The sequence below is a fragment of the Triticum aestivum genome, chromosome 5A (assembly GCF_018294505.1).
Source record: "Triticum aestivum cultivar Chinese Spring chromosome 5A, IWGSC CS RefSeq v2.1, whole genome shotgun sequence".
NCBI classification, from domain to species: domain Eukaryota; kingdom Viridiplantae; phylum Streptophyta; class Magnoliopsida; order Poales; family Poaceae; genus Triticum; species Triticum aestivum.
In genome coordinates, this window is record NC_057806.1 from 602,988,291 (window position 1) to 603,015,641 (window position 27,351).

General features: G+C 46.8%; 1 pseudogene; it reads right to left on the bottom strand.

The window, feature by feature from the left end:
* Positions 1-1,351: 1,351 nt before the first annotated feature.
* Positions 1,352-20,940, bottom strand: LOC123101618 (uncharacterized; annotated as a pseudogene).
* Positions 20,941-27,351: the final 6,411 nt, after the last annotated feature.

The window sequence follows — 27,351 nt, forward strand, 5'->3', positions numbered from 1 at the left end:
GCATACGGCCACTTTATTGATTATTCACGAGGACCTTACAAAGTATTACAACAAAATGTCTGAATCCGCCATCTTGGCAACATATGCCACTACTTCTATCCATATGATGAAGGGGTGCTACCTGGGCCAAATACTCGGTCTACTCACCTAAGCATATCATCAAAAGCCAGAAGCTCCAGCCGAGCCACATACCGGGTCTGGGGCATAAACTGGTCTGACGCACTCACATGTGTCGTCGCCGCCATCTTCCAGAGGTCCGTCTTCAGAGCAGATATTGAGGCTTCTACCTTGTCAGGCCACGTCGCCATCGACTCCACCTTGACGCCAGACAACTACCTCCACCTGCGCGAGTCCATCACCGCGCATCAGGCGTTGATTCTCCACTGCACCACGCCGCCGAGATCCGCCGTCATCAATGTGAAGGATGAAGTACCGCTCCACCAAAAAAGGCGCCCGCTGGTCCCTTGAACCCGTGTGCGCCTCCAAGAATGACGCCCCCAAGGAGGAAACGACACCAACGCGCCGCCGTCATCCGATCAACTGATCTAGGGTTTCCCCCGGAGGTAGCGGATAGAGGTCTAGAGCTTCTCCACGGCGATGCCTTCAAGAAGGTAATGACACCACAGGGTGCCACCAACGCCGGTCTTGGCATCAAGCCGAGCACAAGGTTTTCACCCGGATCCGCTCGAAGAACCTTCATCACGTACTGTGTGCACGGGTCGCTGCCGATCTGAGCCGCCGCACATGGAGTAGGCCGCACCGGCCAGATCAGATCTGTCCGGAGGGCACAACCTGCATGGTGCCGACCCAACCACCAGGCCCTCCATGCCGTCACCGCCGATCCGAGGTCAGATGTTGTGTCGCCGCAAACCCGGCCGCCGCCGCTGAACGCTGCCACGCAGCCCGAGGCAGGGCCGGCTGCCTCACCCCACCATCACCGCCCTTGGCCGAGGCAGCCGCCGCGCCGCCGCCGGAAGGCAGGTCCGCCGCGTCGCCAGGCCAGATCGGCCGTGCCACCCACGCCGCGGGGCTCCGCACCGCCCGCACAACGCAGGCAAGAGGGAAGGCCCCCGCCACCGCCATCAGCCCTGGGCTATAGCCGGTGGCGTCCTTTGGCGGCAGCGGAGGGAGGGAAGGACGGATGAGGACCCCCGGCGGCTAGGGTTTTAGATCCTGCCCGAGTCGCCCGAGCGGGGGCGACGCGGGGGGTCTCTACCTTGGCCAAACCGGAACAACATCAAAAGTCACCAGAAGTGAAACCCTTTTTCCATACATGTATCACCGAGGAAGGGTGTTTGCAATGAGATCTCTATTGACTGGTATGTTGTCCATCACCATCCACCAGTGTTCATTATTGATTCCGGTGAGGTTTGACATTCCCGGGTTTCCATCCTAGTTCCCGAGCCCTTTCCTCCCATAAAACAGTTAATTTCCTCTGACCGAGCAGTGACTCTGCTGACTTTTCCCTAGCTTCTTCACATGTATCCATACCTGAACTGCATTTGTCAGCCTCCTTTTGATACTGCAAAGCTAGTTTTTTAGCCTCGAGCAACTTTACATCGGCTTGTTGCTGAGCTTCGGTTGCTTCCTCCTCTCTCTGTTGTAGCTCTTCTATCAGCATCTCTATGATACTCTTCTCTGTTTCTTCACCGGAAGCATGAGTCTTGACCTCTTTGAATTGCTTAGCACAGTCTGGAAACATCAGAAGCAATAATAACCAGTGAAAGCAGTCACCAGATATAGGCAATACTTCTAAAATACTAGGGAGTTATTCCAAACAAAATAAGTACTCCCTCCGTAAAGAAATATAAGAGCATTTAGATCACTAAAATAGTGGTCTAAACAAATTCTCCCCCATTTTTTAGCCCCCTCCCTCTCCCCCTCCCCCGCGCCGCCCCTAGCGGGCGTCTCGGGGGTTGATTCCCCTCCCGCCGGCATAACCTCCCTCTCTCTCCATCTCTCCTCGCCGCCGCACGAGGCTGGCGCCGGGCCATGCCTGGGGCGTGGTCTGGGACTGCGGCGGCGGGGCCGGCTCCGCTCCGATCTGCATCGGAGGGTCTCGGATCCGGGCGGCGGCCCCTGGCGAGGCTCCCTGTCTCCTGCGGCGGGCAGTGGGGTTGGCGTTGTGCCGGCGATCTGGTCGGGTGGCCGGCGGATCTCCGGTGGCCTGGGGCCTCGCGTGGCTGCCTTAGCGGCTGGCGGCGCCAGATCTGGCTGCTGGCCTTCTTCCCTGCTCGGTGCGCTTCTCCTGCGAGGGTCCCTGGGTGTGCTGTATGGCCTGCCTATGGGATGCGGGCGATTCTGGTGGTCGGGATCCAGATCGGGGGAAACCCGGGTCGGCTCCGGCCGGCCGCGACGACGACGACGCCCCGCGGGTGCCGATTTCTTCATGGAGACGTCTGTCAAGGTATACCCTTCCACTCCCCACCACCTAGCTTCTCGGGTGAAAACCTAACTCCGGTGGGCGGCGACGGTGTCTTTGGCGTCGCGACCTTCTTGAAGGCGCCGCCTTGAGGGCTGGGTGGTGGCGGGCGCTGTTTGGGGTCGGTGACAGCTGCCGACGGCGTGCCCTTCTTCGCCCAAGCCTCCGTTTTTCCTCCGACGCGTTCTGGTTCTCTTGGGGGAGGATATGTTAGCTTGCCAAGACAGAGGCTATACCATTACCATGGAGCACAAGACATCTTTGAGTAGACCAAGGATATGTTATATTCTGGACTATGCAAACATGAATAAATGCTTTCATCTATCATGAGCATTTCAGTTCCTATGCAAGGTACTCCCTCCGTTCCAAATTACTTGTCGTGGCCACGACGGGTAATTTGGAATGGAGGGAGTAGTCGATTTGACAGTTGTATCACTATCACCACATCAATTACAAAGGCAGGAGCAAAAGAAGACACCGCAGGTGGAACTTCAGCATGGAACAAAAAGAATGTTGCAATGCTTATATGTGATGCCACCAAGACAAGATAGGCATCAACTTTTTATTACCATGGCGTGTTATACACCCGCCATAAGAAAACTACGGAGTATATCTTTTTCAGTGAACAAACATAATTACTCGGCTACAACCTGAACCAATGTTCTGACTTCTGAATAACTGAAAACATCTTTGTCCCAGCCCCAAATTTCAAGCATACTTGATAGATCTGATGCATACACATTGAACAAACGGAGTAAGCTAATCTATGCACGCATGTTACGATTTTGAATTCACAGGTTAGAACGCCCCCATCAAAATCCACACATCTCCTAACTTAATATATCATGCCAAGTTCGTAGCCTATCCCCAGTCCTGCGTGACTGTGTCTCGTCCACAGCACAACGCAATAGCCAGCGGCTACAAACGCATTGCTCGCTCTGCAGACGACGAAATCGCGGAGCGAAAGGAATTGCGCTGCAGAGCGCGGGGTTGCAGGGAGGTCTGGGCCACACCGACAGCAGGAGGGTACCTTCGGGCAGCTGGAGCAGCGGAAGCGCGTCGCAGTCGCAGGCGCGCCGAGTGGCCGAGCGCCTCGGCAACGTGCCAGCAGAGCGGCGGGCCGACGATGTAACTTTAAAAAACTTACATGAAGATGAGTACTAAGTTAGAAATATAACTTTAAAAAACTTACATGAAGGGGTTCCGTGCGCATCTTAGGGCTCCTTTGATTCAAAGGAATTCCATGGGACTTTTGGAGGGTTAGAATCCTTAGGATTTTTTCCTACATTCGTTGTTTGATTCACAAGATTGAATCCCATAGGATTTTTTCCTATGGAATCAAGTGTACTACATTTCATTGGAAATCTAGCATCCACTCCAACCTCTTTTTTCAATTTCTTTGTTTTTCCTGTAGCATCAAACACTCTATATAATCTTATAGGATTCAAGTGGACATGCCACTCAAATCCTGTATTTTCCCTATTCCCGCGTTTTTAAAATCCTGCAAATCAAAGAGGGCCTATAATGTGTGATCATGATTTTTCTATGATCTTTTGCACGTTTTTTAATTGACGTCTCAAATTCTCAAATGAAGGCTAGTTGAGCCTTGTGAGCGAGACACAGTGATGCTTATACTCTCAATCCGTTGTAACCATGTAAGGCCTCTTTGTGTTTATAGGGGGACTTGGTAAAATCATATAAATGGGGGATTTTCCATTTCGTTGTACTATGTATTCCCTGGTTCAAATACTTGGACCAAACAAGAAATGAAGGCATTTTTCTCTTTATCTCAATTTAAAATTGAAAAAACATAGGAAGTTTAAAATCCACATGGACCACTTTTACTAATTATATCTTCTCATGTGGTTGACCTTAATTTGACTATGTGATATCAATGTGTTTTTATATTCATGTGAACCAACATTGAAATTTGTAAAATTCTTTTGTTTTCTAAGGGCATCTACAATGTTGACCTACAAAACGGACACCGCATCCGTTCGTGGATAGGGGGTGCCAGTCGCGGGCGCAGATGAGGGGGCTGGTAATCCAAAGCTATCCACATACATCCGGCCCCAATTTTGTTTAATAAAGTCCGTGCGCTCAAATAGCCACATATATAGTCTAGAATAGTTCAAACATTCAAATGCAACAGTAGTTCTAATTTCAAAATGTTCAAATATTACACACCAACATTATTGTCCCCTTTAACCGCTCATAGATGCTCAATCAGATCTTACTTCAGTTGCTCATGAGTTGCTCCGTACCGAATTTGTTGATGTATTTAAACAAACTCTTCAAATATGGCCGGATTCTGATCTCGAAGTTCGATAAGATCACCCATGTTCTCAAATTAAATAGCTGCGGTAGCATCCTCACCCTCATCCTCTCCACGATCATGTTGTGCATGATCACACAACAGGTCATCACCTCCCACAAGGTCTTTGGATCCTATTGTTTAGCAGGTACGTGCCTGCCGAACATCAAATTCCCTCTCAACATCATTTCTAGCCGCTTCTTGTTTTGGGGCAAATTGAGAATTTTTCTGGCCAATTGGGTTAGAGATGCATGGTGCTGAGAAAGCTAGCCCATGAAGGAGAGATATTGTCAACCAGATAGTAGCCCATGTTGTACTCATGTCTATTGACAATATAGTGGTAAGGAGGAGCTTTTCCTTTAGTCAATCTAGCAAACAACGGTGATCGCTGCATCACATTGATGTCTTTGTGATACCCGGACATGCCAAAAAATGAGTGCCAAATCCAAAGATCATGTGATGCAAACTGCTTCAAAAATGATGGTGAGCTTCTTAACACGACCCTGGTATTGCCCTTCTAAAGCTTTTGGGCAGTTCTTTCGTTTTCAGTCATGCAGTCAAGAGATCCAAGCAAACCTGGCCATCCTCTTGCTTTCGAGATTGCGAAGATCCTCTCAGTGCCTACCACAGTTGGTTCTTTCGGGTAGTAAGGTCCGAACACATCGACCACGATAGTTGCAAACCTGACTATGGCATTACTGCATGTGCTCTCAGACATCCATGCATACTCGTCCCACGAATCAGCGGTCGTGCCATATGTAAGCATCTGCAGTGCGGCCGTTCACTTCTACTAACCAAAGATGTCAATCCTTCCCACAACATCCTTCTTCAATATGAAGTAGTCATCAAAGGACCGAATGCCATGGTAGAGACGATCGAAGACATTTTTGCGCATCCGAAGGTGTCGCGCGGAAATTGTTACCGAAGAGGGCATCAAGGGCAAAGTAGTTGTCCATCCGTCAAATGGTCACGAGCCTTTTTTGCGGTTGAGCACTCCTTTACCCTTTATTGATCGCTTGAAATTGAGAACATGCTCCTCCGCACGCTTAGCGTCTGCAAGGACCACCTGCATTATTGTTGTCTCATCCATGTAGTCATCCTCGTTGGAAGAGCCGGTAGACGACTCAACATAGTGCTTGTATATGTAGTACATATCTGACTCCATTGCTTCAAAAAAGAAGGGACAAAAAAATTAGCACGGGCATTTCACCGAACAATTGCTGGATGGTGAGTATCCGAGGAGCAGATCTACAGGGCGGTCGGAGGAGAGGTGTGGAACGGCGGCGGAGGATTAGTGGCATGGAGCCCGGGTATACCTTCGGAGGTGATGGACTCATCGAGTTTTTATATGGGTGTGGCAGGGTGGCCGTGGTGGTGGGGCAACAGCGAAGGAAAGAGAGATAAAACGGAAGGAGGTAAAACGGGAGGATAGAGTCGTAGGGTCCGGGAGTGGCTTTGGGTGGGCCAGGGGTGTCCGCGTCCTACGTGGTTGTTGTTCGGACTCCCGCAAAGCCCCCCTAGTTTTCTTGGGTTTGCGGGAAAAGTGTGTCCGGACCACTCGGCGGATCAATATAGGTCCTCGTTGGATGGCTAAACATGTACGGACCGTGCAACATAGACGGTTGCGGGCGGTTTGATGGTCCACTTTGGAGATGCCCTAATACTCTGCGTTTCCGCATGTTGCACGCATTCCTATCAGATTCTTGTGTTTTTCATTTTCATGTGGCACTTAAGGAATGATTATTTTTGGTAAGGCGAAGGAATCTGTCACTGCCTCTGCTAATTTTGTTAATAATTATTGGTCATTGTTCTCATCTTGTCAGTCCAATGCAGAGGTGGTTCCTAACGTCAAAGGAAAGGGAGTAGTGGCCGGTTTAACACATGTCCCTACTCCTCTGAGTATCATCGAGGTGTGGCAGCCTCCACCTTTGAACTATATTAAGATCAATGTTGATGCTAGCTTTGTAGAGAGGGTTTGCGCTACAAGCATGGGTTATTCCTAGGAAATATTGTAGGTGACGTCCTCATCTCTTTCTCGGATTATATTGGGTTGTGTGTGGATGAAATGGAGCTTCGAGTGTCGTGGTAATTTCTTTCACAATATTATAGGGGTGTGTATGGAGGAGTGTAGAGTCAATTATATAAATAGATGGGAGTAGACACAAGGATTTGTTACCTAGGTTCGGGCCCTTGCGGAGGAGGTAAGACCCTACTCCGGCCATGTTGTTTTTCTTCCTGCGTATATGGGTTACAAGGATGTAACGCTTAGCCCGATGCCCCTGCCATGGCTTATATAAAGTGCATCATAGAGGAGAGTATAACGGATGGTATAATTGCCATAATTATAGTGAGTAAATCATGAGTTACTAGTATCAGTAACAATGGTAATAGCTTATTGTATAATGGTGGCAGCTAGTAATTGACGTCTAGATGGCAATACTAATCCTCGTCTTAATGAATAGGGTAATGTTTGTGAAAATCTAATTGTATGATCTGAATATGAAGATTTGACTGTCACATCCGATTGTGAAGATCCAACGGCAAGATCCGACTACTGAGGGTCGTGGAATCCTAGTTCGCAGCCAACTGTAGAAGGTCTGATTGCTCCTGCCTTTATGGTAATCGACTGTTGGGGTCTCATCAATCATGGGTGTAGGATCGGACGGATAGGACTTAGCCCGATCATGAGAAACTCCTCTAGCCTGCGACGGGAGCTCCTAGCCAGCGCCTTCAGCGCCAACTAGGGGTTCCAGCGCCCACGCTTCCACGCTACTGGGCTGGCCCAAAACGGAGGCACCCTCAACAGGGAAAAAAGAGAAAAATACCGCGCGCGATGAGAATCAAGCCATCAACATGCTACTTCATGTTAAATAGAGCTAACCTCTCTGCCACCAAGGCACAACTGATACAATACATCTTTTTCAATGTTTTCTTGTTTCCTTTTTCCTTTTCTCAATTTTTCGTTTTCGTTCTTTTTCTTCCTTATATGATGATTTTTTTTCAAATTCACGCACACTTTTCAAATCGATGAACTTCTTTCATTTTTTGATGAATTTTTTTCACATTCGATGAACTTTTTCAAATTTGATGAAAGTAGAAAAAGGTTCACAAATTTGGAAAAAGTTCATCAGAATGGAAAAAGTTCACATATTTGAAAAAAAGTTCATTGTATTTGAAAAAATTTAATCGTATCTGAAAAAAAGTTCATCACATTTGAAAAAAGTTCATCGATATTGAAAAAAGTTCGTCAAACTTGAAAAAAGTTCATCGAATTTGAAAAAAATAGTCCATTGAATTATAAAAATAGTTCATCAAATTTGAAAAAAAAAGTTCATTGAATTTGAAAAAGTTCATCAAATTAGGAAAAACTTCATCCAATTTGAAAAAAGTTCATCAATGTTGAAACAAAGTTCATAAATTCGAAAACATTTCATCATTTTTTATAAAAAACGCAAAAATGGAAAACCATCGATTTAAATTAAAAAGGAAAAACAATATAAAAACCACCTCGAGAAAAATGACCATGAACTGGGAAAGCCCCGGTCCCAAACCGGAGGATTCCCGCGAACGGAAAGAAGAACAAAAAAACGTTGTAAATCACCAGTTGTGCGGTGGCGCAGTGGTTACTATCCTTATTGATGATACATATTGATTGCGAGTTCGATTCTTGCAAAACGCACCTTTTTTTAACCTTTTTGCAAGGTAAACAAAACATATACTCTCTCTGTTTTTAAATATAAGTCTTTTTAGACATTTCAAATGGAGTACAACATACGGATGTATATAGACATATTTTAGAGTGTAGATTCACTCATTTTGCTTCGTATGTGGTTATTTCTTGGAATCTTTAAAAAGACTTATATTTGGGAACGGGAGGAGTATGAGCCAGCCCAGCTCGCCAGCGGAGGGCGTGCGCTGCAGGCACCCGTTTGTGAACGGGCGCATAAGCGCCAAATAGGATTCGCCGCCACCGACATCTTCGGCTTTAACTCAGATGGGCCCATGGCGATACCCCTTGGCCCACTATCCTCTGGACCCTATCCTTGTTGGCCTATGGCTCTTGGCTGGGCCATTCATATACTTGGGTCCACCCCAACAGTTGTTCTGGAGTCTGTCTATGTCTCGTCGCAAAGACTGACTATGGTCTTTTTGAAAATGGTTCCAACTAGAAACTGGACGAAATCACTAGTTAAGGAGTACTCCTTTTGTAAATTAATATAAGAATGTTTAGAACACTAAAATAGTGATCTAAATCACCAGTTGTGCGGTGGCGCAGTGGTTACTATCCTTATTGATGATACATATTGATTGCGAGTTCGATTCCTGCAAAACGCATCTTTTTTTAACCTTTTTGCAAGGTAAACAAAACATATACTCTCTTTGTTTTTAAATATAAGTCTTTTTAGACATTTCAAATGGATTACAACATACGGATGTATATAGACATATTTTAGAGTGTAGATTCACTCATTTTGCTTCGTATGTGGTTATTTCTTGGAATCTTTAAAAAGACTTATATTTGGGAACGGGGGGAGTATGAGCCAGCCCAGCTCGCCAGCGGAGGGCGTGCGCTGCAGGCACCCGTTTGTGAACGGGCGCATAAGCGCCAAATAGGATTTGCCGCCACCGACATCTTCGGCTTTAACTCAGATGGGCCCATGGCGATACCCCTTGGCCCACTATCCTCTGGACCCTATCCTTGTTGGCCTATGGCTCTTGGCTGGGCCATTCATATACTTGGGTCCACCCCAACAGTTGTTCTGGAGTCTGTCTATGTCTCGTCGCAAAGACTGACTATGCTCTTTTTGAAAATGGTTCCAACTAGAAACTGGACGAAATCACTAGTTAAGGAGTACTCCTTTTGTAAATTAATATAAGAATGTTTAGAACACTAAAATAGTGATCTAAACACTCTTATATTAGTTTACGGAGATTTTAGTGTTCTAAAGACTCTTATATTAGTTTACAGAGGGAGTACTTGTTACAAACATCATTTCAAATTCCGAGGACCTGAGAGCTTTTTTTTTAATCTGTTTATTCAAAACGTTTATCTCTTAAACCGTGCGCCCAAATCTCAAACCGCTTTCGCTGTTGGATTTCTCGTGTCGAGATCTTCAAAACTAGATCCCATGTTGATAGGTTTTGAAGAAATTTTTTTTCACGAAAAAAATCGGCCGAAAATAACCAGAAGAATAAACCGAACTGGGAGCACTGGTTTTTTCCCTTTACAAAAGAGGCACGCATGTGCCTCTCATGAAATCACTGTTGGGGAACGTTGCAGAAAATTAAAAAAATTTCTACGGTTTCACGAAGATCCATCTATGAGTTCATCGAAGCAACGAGTCAAGGGAGAGAGTTTGCATCTACATACCACTTGTAGATCGCGTGCGGAAGCTTGCAAGGTGATGATGTAGTCGTACTCGACGTGATTCGAATCACCGATGACCAAGTGCTGAACGGACAGCACCTTCGCGTTCAACACACGTACGGGACGGGAGACGTCTGCTCCTTCTTGATCCAGCAAGGGGAAGGAGAGGTTGAGGAAGACAGCTCCACCGGCAGCACGACGGCGTGGTGATGGTGGAGAGGCAGTACTCCGACAGGGCTTCGCCAAGCACACAACGGAGGAGGAGAGGTGTTGGGGAGGGGAGGGCTGCGCCTTGGAGGGTGGTCCGGCTGCCCTCCCCTCACCCCTCTATTTATAGGGGGAAGGGAGAAGGGGGCCGGCCCCCTAGAACCCATCTAGGGGGGGGTGCGGCGGCCTAGGGGAGAGGGGAGAGGGTGGCTTGCCCTCCATGCCAAGGGGGGCGCCCCCTCTAGGGTTCCCCCTCAACCCTAGGCGCATGGGCCCAAGGGAGGGGGGTGCGGCCAGCCCACCAGGGGCTGGTTCCCTGCCCCACGCAGCCCAAGTGGCCCCCCGGGAGGGGTGGCCCCTCCCGGTGGACCCCCGGAACCCTTCCGATGGCCCCGGTACAATAGCGGTATGACCCCGAAACTTCCCGGTGTCCGTTTGACAACTTCCCATATATAAATCTTTACCTCCGGACCATTCCGGATCTCCTCGTGACGTCCAGGATCCCATCCGGGACTCCGAACAACATTCGGTAGTCACATACTAGTCTTCCTAATAACCCTAGCGTCACCGAACCTTAAGTGTGTAGACCCTACGGGTTCGGGAGACATGCAGACATGACCGAGACGCTCTCAGTCAATAACCAACAACGGGATCTGGATACCCATGATGGCTCCCACATGCTCCTCGATGTTGTCATCGGATGAACCACTATGTCGAGGATTCGATCAAACCCTGTATGCAATTCCCTTTGTCAATCGGTACGTTACTTGCCCGAGACTCGATCGTCGGTATCCCAATACCTTGTTCAGTCTCGTTACCGGCAAGTCACTTTACTCGTACCGTAATGCATGATCCCATGTCCAACACCTTGGTCACATTGAGCTCATAATGATGATGCATTACCGAGTGGGCCCAGAGATACCTCTCCGTCATACGGAGTGACAAATCCCAGTCTCGATCCGTGTCAACCCAACAGATACTTTTGGAGATACCTGTAATGCACCTTTATAGTCACCCAGTTACGTTGTGACGTTTGATACACCCAAGGCACTCTTACGGTATCCGGGAGTTACACGATCTCATGGTCGAAGGAAGAGATACTTGACACTGGCAAAGCTCTAGCAAAACGAACTACACGATCTTTTATGCTATGCTTAGGATTGGGTCTTGTCCATCACATCATTCTCCTAATGATGTGATCCCGTTATCAACGACATCCAATGTCCATAGTCAGGAAACCATGACTATCTGTTGATCACAACGAGCTGGTCAACTAGAGGCTCACCAGGGACATATTGTGGTCTAAGTATTCACACGTGTATTACGATTTCCGGATAATACAGTTATAGCATGAATAAAAGACATTTATCATGAACATTGAAATATAATAATACTTTTATTATTGCCTCTAGGGCATATTTCCAACAGTCTCCCACTTGCACTAGAGTCACCAATCTAGTTAAATTGTGATGAATCGAACACCCATAGAGTTCTGGTGTTGATCATGTTTTGCACGCGAGAGAGGTTTAGTCGGCGGATCTGCGACATTCAGATCCGTGTGCACTTTGCAAATCTCTATGTCTCCATCTTGAACATTTTCACGGATGGAGTTGAAACGATGCTTGATGTGCCTGGTCTTCTTGTGAAACCTGGGCTCCTTGGCGAGGGCAATAGCTCCAGTGTTGTCACAGAAGAGTTTTATCGGCCCCGACGCATTGGGTATGACTTCTAGGTCGGGATGAACTCCTTCACCCAAATCGCTTCATGCGCTGCCTCCGAGGCTGCGATGTACTCCGCTTCACACGTAGATCCCGCCACGACGCTCTGCTTGCAGCTGCACCAGCTTACTGCTCCACCATTCAACATATACACGTATCCGGTTTGTGACTTAGAGTCATCCAGATCTGAGTCGAAGCTAGCGTCGACGTAACCCTTTACGACGAGCTCTTCGTCTCTTCCTAAAACGAGAAACATGTCCTTCGTCCTTTTCAGGTACTTCAGGATATTCTTGACCGCTGTCCAGTGTTCCTTGCCGGGATTACTTTGGTATCTTGCTACCAAACTTACGGCAAGGTTTACAGCGGGTCTGGTACACAGCATGGCATACATAATAGATCCTATGGCTGAAGCATAGGGGATGACACTCATCTCTTCTTTATCTTTTGCCGTGGTCGGTGACTGAGCCGAGCTCAATCTCACACCTTGTAACATAGGCAAGAACCCCTTCTTGGACTGATCCATTTTGAACCTCTTCAAAATCTTATCAAGGTATGTGCTTTGTGAAAGACCTATGAGGCGTCTCGATCTATCTCTATAGATTTTGATGCCTAATATATAAGCAGCTTCTCCAAGGTCCTTCATTGAAAAACACTTATTCAAGTAGGCCTTAATGCTGTCCAGAAATTCTATATTATTTCCCATCAAGAGTATGTCATCTACATATAATATGAGAAATGCTACAGAGCTCCCACTCACTTTCTTGTAAAGGCAGGCTTCTCCATAAGTCTGCATAAACCCAAACGCTTTGATCATCTCATCAAAGCGAATGTTCCAACTCCGAAATGCTTGCACCAGTCCATAAATGGATCGCTGGAGCTTGCATACTTTGTTAGCGTTCCGAGGATCGACAAAACCTTCCGGCTGCATCATATACAGTTCTTCCTTAAGATGCCCGTTAAGGAATGCCGTTTTGACGTCCATTTGCCATATCTCATAATCATAGTATGCGGCAATTGCTAACATGATTCGGACGGACTTCAGCTTCGCTACGGGAGAGAAAGTCTCGTCGTAGTCAATCCCTTGAACTTGTCGATAACCCTTAGCGACAAGCCGAGCCTTATAGATTGTAACATTACCATCCGCGTCCGTCTTCTTCTTAAAGATCCATTTGTTTTCTATCGCTCGCCGATCATCGGGCAAGTCTGTCAAAGTCCATACTTTGTTTTCATACATGGATTCTATCTCGGATTTCATGGCTTCAAGCCATTTGTTGGAATCCGGGCCCGCCATCGCTTCTTCATAGTTCGAAGGTTCATTGTTGTCTAACAACATGATTTCCAGGACAGGGTTGCCGTACCACTCTGGTGCGGAACGTGTCCTTGTGGACCTACGAAGTTCAGCAGTAACTCGATCCGAAGTACCTTGATCATCATCATTGTTTTCCTCTTCAGTTGGTGTGGGCATCACAGGAACGGTTTCCTGCGCTGCGCCACTTTCCCGCTCAAGAGGTAGTACTTCATCGAGTTCTACTTTCCTCCCACTTACTTCTTTCGAGAGAAACTCTTTTTCCAGAAAGCATCCATTCTTGGCTACAAAGATCTTGCCTTCGGATCTTAAGTAGAAGGTATACCCTACAGTTTCCTTAGGGTATCCTATGAATACGCATTTTTCCGACTTGGGTTCGAGCTTTTCAGGTTGAAGTTTCTTGACATAAGCATCGCATCCCCAAACTTCTAGAAACGACAGCTTAGGTTTCTTTCCAAACCATAATTCATACGGTGTCGTCTCAACGGATTTAGACAGTGCCCTATTTAAAGTGAATGTAGCTGTCTCTAGAGCGTATCCCCAAAATGATAGCGGTAAATCGGTAAGAGACATCATAGACCGCACCATATCCAATAGGGTGCGATTACGACGTTCAGACACACCGTTTCGCTGAGGTGTTCCAGGCGGCGTGAGTTGTGAAACGATTCCACATTTCCTTAAGTGTGTACCAAATTCGTGACTTAAGTATTCTCCTCCACGATCTGATCGTAAGAATTTTATCTTTCGGTCACGTTGATTCTCTACCTCATTCTGAAATTCCTTGAACTTTTCAAAGGTCTCAGACTTGTGTTTCATTAAGTAGACATACCCACATCTACTCAAGTCATCTGTGAGAGTGAGAACATAACGATATCCTCCGCGAGCCTCAACGCTCATTGGACCGCACACATCGGTATGTATGATTTCCAACAAGTTGGTTGCTCGCTCCATTGTTCCGAAGAACGGAGTCTTGGTCATTTTGCCCAAAAGGCATGGTTCGCACGTGTCAAACGATTCATAATCAAGAGACTCTAAAAGTCCATCGGCATGGAGCTTCTTCATGCGCTTGACACTAATGTGACCAAGGCGGCAGTGCCACAAGTATGTGGGACTATCGTTATCAACTTTAAATCTTTTGGCATCTACACTATGAACATGTGTAATATTACGCTCGAGATTCATTAAGAATAAACCATTGACCATCGGAGCATGACCATAAAACATACCTCTCATATAAATCGAACAACCATTATTCTCAGACTTAAATGAGTAGCCATCTCGTATTAAACGAGATCCAGATACAATGTTCATGCTCAAACTTGGCACTAAATAACAATTATTAAGGTTCAAAACTAATCCCGTAGGTAAATGTAGAGGCAGCGTGCCGACGGCGATCACATCGACTCTGGAACCATTCCCGACGCGCATCGTCACCTCGTCCTTCGCCAGTCTCCGTTTATTCTGCAGCTCCTGCTGTGAGTTACAAATATGACCAACGGCACCGGTATCAAATACCCAGGAGTTACTACGAGTACTGGTAAGGTACACATCAATCACATGTATATCAAATATACCTTTGGTGTTGCCGGCCTTCTTATCCGCTAAGTATTTGGGGCAGTTCCGCTTCCAGTGACCCTTCCCCTTGCAATAAAAGCACTCAGTCTCAGGCTTAGGTCCATTCTTTGACTTCTTCCCGGTAACTGGCTTACCAGGCGCGGCAACCTCCTTGCCGTCCTTCTTGAAGTTCTTCTTACCCTTGCCCTTCTTGAACTTAGTGGTCTTATTGACCATCAACACTTGATGTTCTTTCTTGATTTCAGCCTCTGCTGACTTCAGCATCGAGAACACTTCAGGAATGGTCTTTTCCATCCCCTGTATGTTGTAGTTCATCACAAAGCTCTTGTAGCTTGGTGGGAGCGACTGGAGGATTCTGTCAATGACCGCCTCATCTGGGAGGTTAATGTTCAGCTGGGTCATACGGTTGTGCAACCCAGACATCTTCAGGATGTGCTCACTGACAGAACTGTTTTCCTCCATCTTACATCTGTAGAACTTGTCGGAGACATCATATCTCTCGACCAGGGCATGAGCTTGAAAAACTAGTTTCAGCTCTTCGAACATCTCATATGCTCCGTGGTGCTCAAAACGCTTTTGGAGCCCCGGTTCTAAGCTTTAAAGCATGCCGCACTGAACGAGGGAGTAATCATCAGCACGAGACTGCCAAGCATTCATAATGTCTTGGTTCTCTGGGACGGGAGCGTCACCTAGCGGTCCTTCTAGGACATATTGTTTCCTGGCAGCTATGAGGATGATCCTCAGGTTCCGGACCCAGTCCGTATAGTTGCTGCCATCATCTTTCAGCTTGGTTTTCTCTAGGAACGCGTTGAAGTTCATGTTGACATTAGTGTTGGCCATTGATCTACAAGACATATTTGCAAAGGTTTTAGACTAAGTTCATGATAATAAAGTTCTAATCAAATTATGAACTCCCACTTAGATTAGACATCCCTCTAGTCATCTAAGTGTTACACGATCCGAGTCGACTAGCCCGTGTCCGATCATCACGTGAGACGGACTAGTTATCGTCGGTGAACATTCTCATGTTGATCGTATCTTCCATACGACTCGTGTTCGACCTTTCGGTCTCCGTGTTCCGAGGCCATGTCTGCACATGCTAGGCTCGTCAAGTTAACCCTAAGTGTTTTCGCTGTGTAAAACTGTCTTACACCCGTTGTATGTGAACGTAAGAATCCATCACACCCGATCATCACGTGGTGCTTAGAAGCGACGAACTGTAGCAACGGTGCACAGTTAGGGGAGAACACTTCTTGAAATTTTTTTAAGGGATCATCTTATTTACTACCGTCGTCCTAAGTAAACAAGATGCATAGACATAATAAACATCACATGCAATTATATAGTTGTGACATGATATGGCCAATATCATATAGCTCCATTGATCTTCATCTTCGGGGCTCCATGATCATCTTGTCACCGGCTTGACACCATGATCTCCATCATCATGATCTCCATCATCGTGTCTTCATGAAGTTGTCACGCCAACGACTACTTCTACTTCTATGACTAACGTTTAGCAATAAAGTAAAGTAGTTTACATGGCGTTATTCAATGACACGCAGGTCATACAAAAAATAAAGACAACTCCTATGGCTCCTGCCGGTTGTCATACTCATCGACATGCAAGTCGTGAATCCTATTACAAAGAACATGATCTCATACATCACAATTCATCATTCATCACAACTTCTGGCCATATCACATCACATGATCAATCGCTGCAAAAACAAGTTAGACGTCCTCTAATTTGTTGTTGCATCTTTTACGTGGCTGCAATTGGATTCTAGCAAGAACGTTTTCTTACCTACGAATCACCACAACGTGATTTTGTCAACTTATATTTACCCTTCATAAGGGCCCTATTCATCGATTCCGCTCCAACTAAAGTGGGAGAGACAGACACCCGCCAGCCACCTTATGCAACTAGTGCATGTCAGTCGGTGGAACCGGTCTCACGTAAGCATACGTGTAAGGTTGGTCCGGGCCGCTTCATCCCACAATACCGTTGAGCAAGAAAAGACTAGTAGAGGCAAGTAAGATGACAAAATCCACGCCCACAACAAAATTGTGTTCTACTCGTGCAAAGAGAACTACGCATAGACCTAGCTCATGATGCCACTGTTGGGGAACGTTGCAGAAAATTAAAATTTTTCCTACGGTTTCACCAAGATCCATCTATGAGTTCATCTAAGCAACGAGTCAAGGGAGAGAGTTTGTATCTACATACCACTTGTAGATCGCGTGCGGAAGCTTGCAAGGTGATGATGTAGTCGTACTCGACGTGATTCGAATCACCGATGACCAAGTGCTGAACGGACAGCACCTCCGCGTTCAACACACGTACGGGACGGGAGACGTCTCCTCCTTCTTGATCCAGCAAGGGGAAGGAGAGGTTGAGGAAGACAGCTCCACCGGCAGCACGACGGCGTGGTGATGATGGAGAGGCAGTACTCCGACAGGGCTTCGCCAAGCACACAAGGAGAGGTGTTGGGGAGGCGAGGGCTGCGCCTTGGAGGGTGGTCCAGCTGCCCTCCCCTCACCCCTCTATTTATAGGGGGAAGGGAGAAGGGGGCCGGCCCCCTAGAACCCATCTAGGGGGGGGGGTGCGGCAGCCTAGGGGAGAGGGGAGAGGGTGGCTTGCCCCCCAAGCCAAGGGGGGCGCCCCCTCTAGGGTTCCCCCTCAACCCTAGGCGCATGGGCCCAAGGGAGGGGGGTGCGGCCAGCCCACCAGGGGCTGGTTCCCTGCCCCACGCAGCCCAAGTGGCCCCCCGGGAGGGGTAGCCCTTCCCGGTGGACCCCCGGAACCCTTCCGGTGGCCCCGGTACAATACCGGTATGACCCCGAAACTTCCCGGTGTCCGTTTGACAACTTCCCATATATAAATCTTTACCTCCGGACCATTCCGGATCTCCTCGTGACGTCCAGGATCCCATCCGGGACTCCGAACAACATTCGGTAATCACATACTAGTCTTCCTAATAACCCTAGCGTCACCGAACCTTAAGTGTGTAGACCCTACGGGTTCGGGAGACATGCAGACATGACCGAGACGCTCTCAGTCAATAACCAACAGCGGGATCTGGATACCCATGATGGCTCCCACATGCTCCTCGATGTTGTCATCGGATGAACCACTATGTCGAGGATTCGATCAAACCTTGTATGCAATCCCCTTTGTCAATCGGTACGTTACTTGCCCGAGACTCGATCGTCGGTATCCCAATACCTTGTTCAGTCTCGTTACCGGCAAGTCACTTTACTCGTACCGTAATGCATGATCCCGTGTCCAACACCTTGGTCACATTGAGCTCATAATGATGATGCATTACCGAGTGGGCCCAGAGATACCTCTCCGTCATACGGAGTGACAAATCCCAGTCTCGATCCGTGTCAACCCAACAGATACTTTTGGAGATACCTGTAATGCACCTTTATAGTCACCAGTTACGTTGTGACGTTTGATACACCCAAGGCACTCTTACGGTATCCGGGAGTTACACGATCTCATGGTCGAAGGAAGAGATACTTGACACTGTTAAAGCTCTAGCAAAACGAACTACACGATCTTTTATGCTATGCTTAGGATTGGGTCTTGTCCATCACATCATTCTCCTAATGATGTGATCCCGTTATCAACGACATCCAATGTCCATAGTCAGGAAACCATGACTATCTGTTGATCACAACGAGCTGGTCAACTAGAGGCTCACCAGGGACATATTGTGGTCTAAGTATTCACACGTGTATTACGATTTCCGGATAATACAGTTATAGCATGAATAAAAGACATTTATCATGAACATTGAAATATAATAATACTTTTATTATTGCCTCTAGGGCATATTTCCAACAATCACAACCGTGCCTCTCGCGAAGGCAAAAGCGTAACTCTTGCGGAAGGAAAAAAAACGTATTTTTTTGTTTCCGAGGAGGCACGGCCGTGACTCTCGCAAAAGCACACCCGTGCCTCTCGCGGAAGCAAAACCGTGACTCTTGCGAAAGGAAAAAAAATACGGGTTTTTTTCATTTCTGAGAGGCACGGCCGTGACTCTCACGAAAGCACAGCCGTGCCTCTTGCGGAAACAAAACCGTGACTCTCGCAAAAGAACAAAAAACATAAAACACGTTTTTTTTCATTTCCGAGAGGCACGGCCATGATTCTCGCGATAGCACAACGGTGCCTCTCGCGGAAGCAAAACCGTGACTCTCGCGAAACGAAAAAACAGAAAACGTGTTTTTTCCGTTTTCGAGAGGCACGGCCGTGACTCTCGCGAAAGCAAAAAACCGTGCCTCTCTCAGAAGCAAAATCGTGACTCTCGCGAAAGGAAAAAACACGTTTTTTCACGCAAAATTTTTTTCGATTTTTTTCCTGTCGAAAAGCTAAGAAAGACCGATGAAAAACCAAAATGTCACAAAAAATTAGAAAAAAACCGTTTAAATAGCCGAAAACGCGTGCGGAAAAATAAAATAAAAATAAAATCCGAAGGAAGCGGCCAGAGCGCGACACGTGACGAATGAATGAGAGCGCGTCAAGTGACGTTGATCGTTGCGAGGCTCTCAAAGGAGCGCTCGTTAACTAGTGGCTCCCGAAACCAGACCCAGAAGCATTGTTGAGTTGATTGTAAAGAGCCCTTGACGTACTCAAAAACGTACTTGTGCCATGAAGGATATCGAGGTTGTCCCTTGTTCTCCAGTGAAGACACTAGAAATTTTGTCGTGCCTGAGCATGGAATATTAGCTCGAGTGAAGACACTCGAAATTTCGCCATGCCTGAGCACGAAATATTTGCCCGAGTGAAGACGCTCGGAATTTCGTCGTGCCACTCTTTGTATAAAATGCTTTCGACTTTTTTTGGTGAAACATGAACTTGTCAAAATTAAATTTTGAATGATTTGTACAATTTTAAAATTTTATGTTGCGCCAAAAAATCCAACAACATTTTTGTGCATTGTAGTATTTGCGTGATTTTGATTTGCAAAAATTTTAAATTCAAAAATTCTTTTATTTAGGTGAAACAAAAAAGAGAAGTTTGATCACATGAACTTTGATGGAAAAATGGACAGCCAGGATAGAGGGTACAATGGTATGGGAGGTACAACTAGAACTTTTCCCTAAATAATTGCTAGGTCCACTTGTGAGCCTCAAACCTATTTTCTTTTTCGTCCCTTCACTCATGTTTGACAAGTGATGAATGGGGGCATGTGAATTAGGAGAAGGAATTAGGGCATCTCCAACGCTGACACGTAAACCAGACACCGCATCCATCGACGACAGTGGTGGACCAGTCTACGAACACGGATGCGCCAGCCAGCCATGCAACGCTACCCACATACATCTCGCGGCCATCATAACAAATTTGATGCATATTTAAATGTATCAAACGAATTTCACTGAAACTTGACTAATTTTTACATAAAACTAGATGGTTTTCAACATATTTGCCCTACACCGGACTCTAACCTAGCCTAAAATCACCGCCGGGGCCCGTTTCCATCTCCAGTTGGCCATCAGCCCCAAAAATGAAGCTCCGCCACTGCAGCCTGTCAATGGCTAATCAGCCGACGATGATGAGCTCGCCAAGCTTGGCTTCAGTGGGAGCAAAAGAGCGGTTGCCTTTCTGGACCTGAGCATCGGTGACCTCTCATGCTCTACTCTTCCTCGATGTCGCTGGTGCCCATGGACGTATTAGCTTCATGCTCATGGTGGCGGGGCGTCGGCGAAGTTGGAGACGCCGTCCTCGTCCTCGCTCTTGCCATAGACTTTGTTTGCCGCCTCGCCAAACTTCTTGAAGGCGGCTTCTAGCTCTGCCTGATACTAGCGGTACCTCCAGTGGTCGCGGTGGATTTTGCAGACAGTGATATAGGAGTTTAACAGCGCCTCCTACTCGGCCACGTCCACGTCCGGCGCGATGGCAATGCCGGCGGCAAATAGCTCCTCCGTGCGCCGATGCTCATCAAGGAGGCAGAGGTTGTAGGCCTGGTCGGCCTGCGCCTGCCAGAAGGTGGCCTCCCCCTCCTCCAACACCATGCATGTGTAGTGAGCACGAGCCTATGCCTGCGAGAAGTTGCCCCAGATGGCTTTGGAGCTCGGGAGGCCATAGTGGGCATGGTACAGAGTGAAGAAAGGGAGCGGAGGAGGATGGATGTGGCTATGGCCGAGGACGGAGTTTAAATAGGCGATGCATGGCGGGGCAAGCGATGGGGTGGTTAAAGTTAATACGCACTGCAGACGGACGGATGGATGAGTGACGCTGGAGTAGGTTCCAACCGCACACGTTTAATGGAGGGAGGCGAAACGACGGAGCTGTCGTTTGAACGCGGAGCAGTCGCATGTACCAAGAAACGATGTGGGCGGAGCTCTTGGCCGGTGTGTCGCTTCAATGCCGGAGCGCTAGTGTGAGCTCGCGTCACTCTGAGCCGGCATGAATGCGGCATTTGTGCTTTGGAGTGAAGCTGACCGCTCTGGGCGGGAAAGGGCGCGGGCGCGGGAGAGTGCCTTTTGGTGGGCCATATTAGTCAGGCATGGATGTGGCAGCGGTCCAGATGCTCGCAAAGCCCCCCAGTTTGTTTTGGGTTTGCGAAAAAAATACATCTGCACTAGCCTGCGGACCGATACAGACCTGCGTTGGATGGCAAAATATATGCGGACCGCGCAGTTTGGACAGTGGTAGGGGATTTTAGGGTCGGCATTGGAGATGAACTCAGTGATGGGATTAGACTAGGAAATTCACCTTTTATTCCTAAGATCTTGCTTACGCAGCCATGGGAAATTTGTGCGCTTTAAAATACGACGATCTAACTCATTTATCCATATACATCTCCTTCCGATCTGCTGCATAGGACATGGCGCCGTCTTGCCGGGCTGCTAGCCTGGTGTTGCTTGATTTATGGTTAAGTAGCAGAGGGTGAGCGTTGGTAAGCTGAGGGCATCAATATATTATGAAGCTCAACATTGGCAAACAGGGCAATCGTGTTGTTGCTGCCGCTGCGACGGGGCTGCACGCCGCATCGACGTGGGCTGCGCACAAAGAGGTCTGAATCACGCACCTGCCGCGATGCGGGCACAACGATGCCGCACAGCTGCGCCACGGCGAGGAGTGCAACCAGGCGGAGCAACGATGGCGCCGCCCTCCAACTGCAGCACTACCACGAGGTGCTCCGCCTCCCATCGAGCGAGGAGGGTGTCACGCTGAGCATCGATAAGATGGCGACAGTGTACTGGGTCCAGTCGTCCAGAGCTGCCAAGCCTGATTATCTCCTGATTCATCCTCAGCATCCGGTATGCAGTGCACGAGGGAGCCTGAAGTATGTTTTAAGGTGTGACTTGCCACTAGCAACTAACCGAATCCATGTACAGAGCAGACACGGCTGCCTGTTCTCCCGATGCCTATCATTCCTATCACCCTACAATCTAACATATAAAAGCCGCTAGAGTACCCGCCCATCTGGAGGCATTGCGCGCGCTGTGCGTTTTCCACCGCTCGATCGAGTAGCTACAGTGTTTTTTTGGCTGCTGGCGACTGGTCAACCGTCCACTGTTTTCCACGTTCGTGACCGCTTCAAGAGAGGATGACGGGTGGGGTTATGAGGCTGAGGGGGCCAGCGAGCAGAGGGTGTGTTTTTGTGGAGGGAGTTGACGGGATGGACTAGAGGAGCAGCGACGAGAGCGAGGACCAATCCTCTCCCGAAACCTAGCGCACCAGGACCAATCCCCTTCCTCCTCGAGCCCCACACCACTCCGCCCCATCTCGCCTCCCCTGCTCCTCTCGCACCGCCGCCTTCTCTCCCTGCCCACTTCCCCGGTGCTCAAGGTGCAGCAGCAGGGGCTCAACTACGTTCGATCCAGCCGGATCAGGCGCAGGTCGCCGGCATCCGACGCTGCATGCAGTGACTCTGGATCGGGCTCAAATCTCCGTCAGGAGATTAGGAGCGGTTGTTGCAGTGATTCTGGATCGGGCTCAAATCTCCGTCAGGAGATTAGGAGCGGCTGCTGCGGTGAGGGCAGCAGAGTTGCAGCGGAACCCACCTGGTCGAGCCCCCACCCCGGCGGCTGCCTGTAGAGGAGGAGAGGTCGAGGATGGCTCCCATAGCCCGTCGCAGGTGAGATATTTCTTCACCATTTACTCGTCTTTGCATGGTAACCTGAGCTCATCTCCTAATTCATGGTTCCTATTTTTTTTTGTTCTTATGCAGGTAGGGTTAGCGAGGAGAAGGTTGTCCTCAAAGAGACATCATGGTGGCTTGCCAGCCACCTCTCCTCATCTACTCCTAACAAGCGCAGGTTCGATGGTTCATGGCATCATCGCTGTCGTCCTCGACAGTAGGAACATGAGCCGCATAGAAGGCCGACTCTCGTGCCCGTCATCCGTCCACTCGAGAAGCCCGCCCAGCCATCTGTCGTCCACACCCCCATCTCCTCTGGTTGTTCTTGTCTCTTCAGGCAGGTGAGCTCCATCCTCCTCTCCCCCCTTCTCTTTTGATTTTGTGCTGGTAGATGTGTTTGTTGTGGGTTCTGCTGCTGCCAAGCCCTGCTTGGCCTAACTCTACTTGTGCTACTGCTATGTGCTATTATATGTTGTTGGTTGCCTCCTTGGTTATTTGTGAATCTGAAAACACTTTGTGAGAAGCAAGGATTGAAGAGAAGGCTATGAGCCAATGAGAAGAGCTTCATTTTTAGTTTTTTTTTAAGAATTGATGAAGGACATGTCATATGTTCAGTTCCTAACATTCTCTCTATGGTGTATGCACTTGTTGTTCATTGCATTGGAGGGAGAGGAAAACTCTTTATGAGAAGCAAGGATTGAAGAGAAGGCTATGAGCCAGTGAGAAAACCTGAACTTTAGTTTTATATATAAGAATTGATGAAGGATATGTCATATGTTCAGTTGCTTACATTTTCTCTATGGTGTATGTACCTGCTGTTCATTGCATTCGAGGGACAGGACAACAAGAGTAAGAAAGCCTTGCGGTGTGAAGGCAGTAGCACGCAGCTCCAAGTCAAGTGCATTGGTCTCAACGGCAAGAGACCAGTACCATCAGGTTCGCTTGACTGCTTGCTAGGTTAGTGGTTCATCTCTTATTCTTCTTCATGTAGGAAATATAAGGTGCGCATATAGAAGAGTCCATACTGGGCATCCTTTTCTTTTTTAGTTTTTGCAATCCATGCCAAAGGGTGTTATATATTTTCATAATTCTTACCGCTTACTTATTTTTTTGGCAACATAGATTTAAATGTAGTAACACGTGTTTATGATTTGCAGCCCGACATCGAGCATCACTCTTAATAAAGCTACACGGTGGACGCTAATTGTCATGTTTTGACCGACAAATCCGTTTGAATAGATTATACATGATTGATGATTATCAGATGATTGCAGTCTACCCCAGGGTGAGTTTATCCGTTTGGTTTATGCAAAAATGCTTATTTGGCTTCATGTGTAACATGATTTTTTAATATCTAATATTTGTTCTGTCCAACATGAGTACACGAGAAAGAAGTGCTACTGCTACATTACTGCTGCTTGCCAAGGGATAACAGAGTTCCATTGTAAAATGAAATGCCAGGTATTGAGGGCTAGACTGTACATGGCAAAGATTAATTTGTTATGGTGAAGCCAAAGCTTTAGTGTTTGATTCATTGGGTGTCATCTTTGTTAACTTATTATTAAGTATTGCTAATAGCTTCATGAGGTAATTATGCAGCTATATATGTGTTTGTTTTTTACTGTAGTGAGATCACCTATTTTAATTTAGAAAATAGAAACATGAAGTATGGTTATAAGAATCTAATAGTAGATGTTCTTAGCATGAACAAGCTCTGTAATGTACCTACTAATAATAGCACAATCAAATATTTCCTGAGCTGCGCCTGTCAAACATGACTGAGCATGCCCTGTTTTACTTTACTAAGAGTAGTATGTGGCCGTTGCTCTAATATTCAACCATGTTCTTGAATTGGGAATTATGTATAGTTAAACTGCTTGTGTGTTGGTCTCATGTATATAAGTGAAAGAAAATAAAAAACAGATGGAGGAAGGGAACTGCTTGCTTTTCTTTTCCTTTTGTTTCTCTGTTTGATAATTACTCCCTATGATGGGAGGGTTTGAGAATAGAAATGTCCTACTCTTTGATCCGTTTTAGTGTGAACGACTCAATGGCAAGCGTGGCTGTCTGCTCCTCGCTCTATTGGTTGTGTCTCTGTCTTCCCCATGCGCTGCGCCACACGCCTATTTGTGGCTTGCGTGCTGCTGCTGCGTTTATGGTGTGTTGGCTTGATATGCGCACGCGTGTGGTCCCCAATCGCATGTGTGACAAAGTTTCCCATTAACAACCTAGCTATAATGTGTAAGATGATATAATACTATGAAATAGACAAAAAATGGTATCTCATTGAGAAATTTGTTTATTTAGATGCCTAAAACAAAAAACGGGTGATAGAATCCTAACCGGATATTCACTTCCAAGATGAGGCTTGTAGAGATCGTAAACATGAGTCATGTGAAAAGCTCTATATTTGCTTTTGAAAGAAATAGGTGCATTTGGACCAATAAGCATAGAAACTGCAGCAGCTCCACCAGGACGAGCTGGTCCCTCTGCATAAACCTGAACATAATATGGGACAACAAATGAATGTTGCATGGAGACAAAAGGAATAGAAACTGAATCCACTTAGTGCAACAGTTAGATGGCTATATTGGGTGACTAACCGTGCTATCTGTGCAGACTACAAGGCCGTAACATTCATCCCAGCATGGATTTTGGACCGAAGTCACACCAATTCAAGAGGGAAGTTGTTCCACCATAACATGCATTACTGGAGTCAAACTCCCTCGATGTTGGTATTACCACTTTCCTGTATTTGTGACAAGTGTCAACAGTAGCGACTGAGTGAGTGAGACAGAAACTGAACTAATAACAAACAACTAAAAGAACTAGAAACCGTGAATTCATAAAGATCAACATTTAGAGGGTGAATATATGTGGGATGCTATTCCTTGATTTACCTCTAAAAATTGCATCAGCCACGTTTTGATGGATTTACTTTTGTCTATCACTGTCTCGCTACCAACCTCAAGGCGGCCAATTAGCTTGAGATCAATGTATTACTTTTCCAGCAGGGATTTGACAATTGTCAAGCTGACACAACTTTATAACTTGAGCATTCAGATACCGGATAGAGCATTGCATTAAATATATATACTTATTTGATCTAATTGCTTCCTAGGTAACATATAAAATGAAAGTATGTATCGAGTTTGGTAATGGCCTCTCCTAATTTACTTGCAAGGGCGAATCACATCGGCCATCACTTCTGACTGCCTCGAAGGCTCGACATAAAGCTCAACAAGTGCCATCGCCACTGTCGTGTTGTTTTTATTCTAACGTGATCTACTTGAGGTGAGGTCGCCCCATTATTTACAATGCGCTCAATCATCTATTACCATTGCCATGGTGTTCTTGCTGCATATGTGTTGATAGTCTTCCTGCATTTTTTTGGCTTGCAGACCAGGAGACAAGATTCTATTGGGTCCAGCTCCTAATGATTGATGATGTATAATTTGTCTAATTCCAGTTCTTGGAGCCACCCACTCCTCACTTAGTGATAGTCATGTAGTTTCTTATGTGTTGCCTTGAAAACTGTACTAATTGTAATTCTGTTGCTCTCAAGTTTGCTAATGTGTTGTTCTGTAGTTGCAGACGTCTTTCACTTGACTGGCTTGACCTCTTACTATTATATTGCATATTTTTAGATGATATTGGCACTCACTCAAGCATCGATTTTTTTCTGTGTTCATTGGAAGTTTTTTTAACTTCATCTTCCTTTGTGCTAAATGTTCTTCCTTATTGAACTATCGGTTCAATTGTAGGTTGCGTGTTGCACCTAAGGTTGGATATATGGTGATATGGTAAAGCCGATTTGGGAAAGCGGGTGTACAATGTGCATAAATAAAAAAACAAATTATAGTATGTGATGTGATCATTGCATTTTAATTTTGTGTATGTGATCACCTCAAGTAGGTAAATGCTCAATGCACTTCTCTCGCAAGCGCACGCATCAAGGTGTCATTTTTTACTCAATCAATTTCAAAACAAGGCATGAGACTGCCACTCTTTTATTGCATTGTGTAAAGATATGTGGTGTGAGGAAAGGAGAATTGTCGCAGCTCATGTTTTAAAGTGATGGCGAGCTGACAATGCAGCCATTATTTGGGCAAGTATTCTGAAAACAGGAATTGCATGTAGTTTAATGGCTATATGGTTGGTGAATCGCTGTCGGTATACCGGATCTAGCAAGCAGTGAGATCATGGTAATGTAGGTGGTAAAGTTGAAGTTGATTACCCCTGTGATGAAGATCTCCATGTCCTTGTTGTGGGCATGCTTGTTCAGTAGTGAGGGCCTGGGGCAGCTCTCTTCCACCATGTATGCTGAATGCATTCC